Below are 6000 nucleotides of genomic sequence, written 5' to 3'. Positions count from 1 at the left end.
GGGTAATTTGAATTCCAGACTTTTAATTGTAAACAGAGTATTTCTACATTGCAGTATTGATACTTTTACTTAAGTAAGAAATGTGAGTACTTTTCCCACCTCTGGCTCAGGGTCTATCCTTCTATTCTCTTACCTTGCAGCGAGCTTCATGCTCCCACACTGACACACTCTCCTCCTCTTCCTCAGACTCGTCTAGGGACAAAGAGTCGATGTTTTTAGAGGACATGGTCCAGACATTCAGCTAGTGTTTCAACTTTAAGCAGCAGAGCAGGGTGTTCATTAAAGTTTACCAGTCGCCTCGCTTGTGCCCCCCGCTGGGTTTCCATAGCGACAATAAGGCGCTGGACTGTCACGTCGATATTGGTCACCTGTCGAATTGTGTGACTCCAGAGGTTCTTTTTGTTCCTTTCTTTAGGCAGTGGACAGTGGTGGAAGAAGTACTCTACTCACTCAGATATTTTACTTAAGTAAAAGTAGCAATACCACAACGTAGAAATACTGTTAGTAAATACCGGACTTTTACTTGTAACATAGTATTTCTACATTGTATTGGTACTTACTTAAGTACAAAATGTGAGTACTTCTTCCACCACTGTTACTAGTTAAATACACAGTAAGTAATCGTATTATGTACCTGTGTCTTAAAAGTAAATTCCCCAACACATAAGTGATAATACCTACAAATATAAATAAAAGAAAAAAAGACGCATTAAAGGGCTGCAACATAATCTTTATTTGTTTTGTACAGTATTTCCACTGGATAACTTTAAATTCAATATATATTTTCTTTACATTTCTAATACTGTTAATGCTTTTTTAACGTTTGTAATTCTTATGTTCATTCATGGTTGTGTGTCATGTTCAGTTTAGGTGTATCAGTTTCTCGTCACTCATTCATACCGTCGGTAAAGTCAAGTCAAGTCACAGTTTAAGATGAAGAAAAAAAAAAAGTCAACATTGAGAATTGAGAATTGTTGCTTGTTGATATTGATGAAAACATTGATACGTGTATCAGGGCCGAGTCGGCCGACATTGCAGATTATTTACCTGGCAACCAATCTGGGAAACCAGAGTAAAAGAAAAAAGGGAAAAACAGCGCCCTCTGCTGGCAACAGAATCAACTGGTCTCTAACGCCATCTAGAGGCGTTGGAGAGGCACCACACAACCACAATTACAACCATGATCACAATCAGAATAGCAAGCCAAATATTTAATATTTCTGGTCATTAAAGGAAGCAGTGGTGGAAAGTAACGAAGTACTTGAAGTTAGTCAAGTACTATACTTAAGTACAATATTGAGGTGTTTTTACTTTACTTGAGTATTTCCGAGTTTCAATACTTTTACTTCTACTCCACTACATTTCAATGGCAAATATTGTACTTTTACTCCACTATAATTATTTGAAAACTTTTGTTACTAGTTACTTTGTAGATTTTGAATAATATTACAAAACCACTTAAGGCCTATATACTGTATACTTAGGCTATTTGAAAATAGCCGATCTACAAGCTCACTTGTAGATCTGTAAATCTGCTATTTTCAAAAGAGTCACAGCTGTCCATACCATAACTCACTGCTTAGGCAATAAAAAGTGTCAGTGTCAACCGTGCAATGGCAACAAGGCAACAAGGCATAGGAAAGTGACAGTGTCGACAATGCAGTTAGTACAATAACCATACCTAAAGTGTCTCTAAGAAGGAAAGCACCAGTGAAACTATGACGCGCCCACCATGCATAAAATTCAGAGTCTTTGGATATCTGGTAAATGGTGCATTTATATAGTGCTTTTATCCAAAGCTTTTTACATAGATTGTGCATTAGATTCACCCATTCATACCGATGGCGGAGGAAACCATGCAAGGCACCAACCTGCTAATCGGGAGCAATTAGGGGTTCAGCGTCTTGCTCAAGGACACTTCGACACTAACTCTGGGGGAGCCCGGGACCGAACAGGGAACCTCACGGTTCCCATGCGGCCACTCTACCTCTGAGCCACTGCCGCCCCCTATCATATGCTTTAATGTCTTACTTCACCGTGGACTAGAAGAACGTCTCCACACGCTTCCGCTTGGCCAGGAAGGCCTTACTGATGTCAGCTACAGCACAGATACCAAGCTTACAGGCGTATTTGAAATTTGAAATATGGAAAACATGAGATGAGGAATGTCTTATACCTAGAACTAAACTTAAAAAAGGCCAACTCTCCTTTCTGTGTTCTCAGGTACTCACCCATGGGGTTTGAATCTAAAAAGATAATTCACAACATTGGCACATAATCGAATCAGACCCAAGACTCAATAAGGTTTAAAAATAAGCCCCAGCTGTGGTCTCTAAACGCCCTCCCGATTTGAGGGACCAGTTGGTGAGATCATACACACCTGAATAGAAACAAAATACTTTTTACTTTTTTTGTAGACAGAACTACAGATGTGGTAGGTTTGCCCAGAGGTGATTTAGGATTAGGTGAGGGTGTGTTGTGTGTAAGGAACAGTGTGGAGATAATATGTTTTAGATCACTGCCATAATTCAAATCTTCTTTCACTTATTGTATTGCTGCTGTAAGCGTGAATATTTATTCCTTTGTTTCTCTACATTATTAAGTCTATTCTATTATTACTAGCTATGTGGTCCACCCATTAATGTATATACATGTATACACAAAAAGAAAAACACACTAAATTGATGTTACATCAATGTACGTCATCTTTTCCCCAGACAAACAAATAGACAGATATTTAACCACGTAACAATATTTAGTCTGTTTACATCTTTCCATGAAAAACTTTTATAAATGTTTTCCAAAATAGCAAAGGTATCAGATCTACAAGCTGACAACGTGTTGCGATTTTACTTACAGATATGTTTGTTACAGTCTGCTTGAACAGTAATACAGATATTCTTTTTTTTTTTAAAAACAGTTGCCTCTCGCGGGCCGGAAATGGCCCGCGGGCTGCCTATTGGGGAACCCTGGTCTATAGCAATGATTACTAGGGGAATATAGAGCTATTTGTATTTAACATTTATATGAACTAAATAATATCCCTTACAGCATACCACTCAAAAGTTAAAGGTTAAAGGGGAGTGACACAGACAGGTTTAGGCCAATAAATGCTTCAAAATAATCCATCCGACGTCAGAACCCTTTTCGGATGGCCTGTCCAAAAAAAGATAAAAACTTCTGAGAGACAAATGTCCATTCATACTGCCTCCAAACTGTTCTGTGTTCTGAACGCCAGACCCCGCCCAGTCACTAATCTGATCAATGAATCGCAGTTGTAGCAGCTTGCTCCGTCATCTCCAGCGACTGAATCCAAGCCAGCAGAATGGATTTAATACGTGGATGTGGTTCCGACATGCTGTGGGCAATCCGTCATGGAGGTAGGCAGATCTGAGAGACAACATCAGGAGTTCTGAATGACGTCGATCTGCATTTATAACCTACCCTGTCCAAACAAAGTTCTGTTCGGATGGAGCATGTATTGGGCTTTAAGGCCAGGAGTTACCCGGTGCTATCTGAGGCAGGGTATCAGTCTTTGTTCAGACACAGGAGGCCCATGATGGAGAACAGATAGACCAGGATGAGAGCTAACAGAGCGGTCAGCAGGATGGAGCAACTGTTAAGAAAGAGAGAGTGAAAGAGAAATAGGAAGGAAGAGGGAGGGAGAAAGACAATTTTTAGCATTTCTTGTACCCGTTTGAATTGAGATATCACTTAATTAAACTGATCCAATCGTTTTGACATTGATGTAATTTTCACACTTTCTGAGCTGAAAACTCACTCATAATGCTCTGATAATACTTATCATAAAGTGTGTGTGTGTGTGTGTGTGTGTGCATGCGTACCAGTATGCTGTAGAATAGCTTGGGGACACGGTCCCAGGGTGGAGGTCAGGACGTAGACTAGATGGTACAGCAGCTCCACTTTCATCAGCATGGCCTTGTATCCCAGGATGAACTTCCCATTGTTCCCCACCAAACTCACTGGAAACGACACATTACACATTACTGTTACTACCTGCTCCCAGATTCTTGATGGGTAATGTAGTTTAGTCTACAAACCACAAACACCACCTTGTTTTAGATTATAGTAAGCCAGTGGAACATAATTTCATTCAATTGCATTTCATGTATTGTTGAATGACAATAAATAATAATAATAATAATACATACGATTTATATAGCGCTTTTCTAAATACTCAAAGTCGCTTTACATAGCAGGAAAATAACAACTTTATTAGAATTGACTAGTTAAAAAGGATTAAAATCTATAAAAGAAAAGTATAATAAAAAGGAGGGGCAGGGGTTGGGGTTTTATGTAGGGAATGCGATTCTGAAAAGGTGGGTTTTGAGTGTGGTTTTAAACATGGTGAGGGTGGGAGCAGCTCTGATGTGAGCTGGGAGTGAGTTCCACAGTTTGGGGGCAGCCGCAGAGAAGGCCCTGTCACCCCAGGTTCGTTTATTTGTCCAGAGGGTGTCCAGGATGTTGTCATCACCCGACCTGAGGGAGCGGGAGGGGGCATGGCGTTTGATGAGTACAGAGATGTAGTGGGGGGCCTGGTTGTTGAGGGCTTTGTAGGTGGTGATGAGTATCTTGAAGTCAATTCGATGTTTGACTGGGAGCCAATGAAGGTCACGGAGGACAGGAGTGATGTGGTCTCTGGATCGGGTCCTGGTGAGCAGGCGGGCATAAAGCTATCTATACATAGTGTCAAAACAAAACAAATGTGAACTTGGCAGGGTATGTAAAGCTAGAGAATATATCATCATGGTAGAGATCTTGAAAACAGGAAATTCTGTCTAAAACAGAGAATAGGTGATTATTGGTAATGGGTTATTATTACTATTGGCACTGCTGGCTATTACTATTGGCACTGCTGGCATTACGGCCGCCGGAGCCGAACACAACGGCAAACCACGTCCACCTACCGGTGTTGGATAACATCCCCGCCGAGTTAATCCGAGGAAAAAGGAAGAGGAGACGAGGGAAAAGAGGGGGAATTCGGAACCGACTACGGAGGAGATTCACCCGCCCCCCGCTCCCTTCTATCGTTCTGGCCAACGTGCGTTCCCTGCACAACAAAATAGGCACGATACGGACATACACCAGGTACAATCATGATTTTCGTGAGGCATCACTGTTTTGTTTCACTGAGAGCTGGTTAAAGCCATCACAACCAGACTCACTCTATGAAGTCCCCGGATTCACTCTGGTACGACTGGACAGAGGTGGAGGGAGGGGTTACGGCGGTGTATGTGTGTACATAAATGATCTCTGGTGTCGATCCTTCACCGTCAAACTTAGGATATGCGATGATCCCAACGTGGAGATCCTAGGCATGACTTTAAGACCCTTCTATCTTCCCCGCGAATTTGGGTGCATTTGACTTTTTCTAGTTTATGTGCCTCCTAAAGGGCCAGGAAGAGCTGCACAAGCAGCAAAAACCACTGCTGACTGTGTGCACGGACTGCAACTGCAGTATCCAGAGGCACCAGCAATCGTGCTGGGAGACTTAAATCAGTGCTATCTGGACACCGTGCTGCCGGGATTTGAACAATATGTTAAGGATGCGACGAGGAAAAATAACATTCTGGACAAGTGTTATGTGAACATTCCACATGCATATGTTGCCACGGTTGGGCCGCCTATATTGACCTCTGATCACAACGTTGTGTGCATGACCCCAATTTATAAGTCAAAACTGAAGAGAGGAAAGCTGGAGAAGAAAGTAGTTAGGACATGGACAAATGAAAGCAAGGAACAACTAAAAGCATGCCTGGACTGTACAGATTGGGACACTTTTAGAGATGGTTCATTGGACGAAATAACCACAGTTACAAATGATTACATTAATTTTTGTGTACAGCTGGTTGTTCCTACAAAAGAAATTAAAATCTATCCGAACAATAAATCTTATGTGACCAAGGACATAAAGAATGTTATAAATGAAAGGAAAACAGCCTTCATAAACAAAGATTTCGGTGCACTTAAATTGACAGA

General features: G+C 41.3%; 1 protein-coding gene and 1 pseudogene across 2 annotated transcripts in view; both read right to left on the bottom strand.

Annotated features, from left to right (window-relative positions):
* LOC308081693 (general transcription factor 3C polypeptide 3-like) overlaps positions 1 to 226 on the bottom strand; it is a 15741-nt pseudogene extending 15515 nt beyond the window's left edge. Inside the window, exon 1 of the transcript in view lies at positions 134 to 226. The product of the transcript in view is annotated as a general transcription factor 3C polypeptide 3-like (transcript). The remainder of the gene's footprint in view (positions 1 to 133) is intronic.
* Positions 1 to 6000, bottom strand: part of LOC308092147 (cilia- and flagella-associated protein 263-like) — an 89606-nt gene that overhangs the window by 69091 nt on the left and 14515 nt on the right. The gene's annotated exons all lie outside the window — the stretch shown is intronic.

Source organism: Gymnoscopelus braueri (assembly GCF_963280865.1).
Source record: "Gymnoscopelus braueri genome assembly, chromosome: 1".
NCBI lineage: Eukaryota > Metazoa > Chordata > Actinopteri > Myctophiformes > Myctophidae > Gymnoscopelus > Gymnoscopelus braueri.
This window is presented reverse-complemented; position numbering and strand designations above follow the sequence as displayed.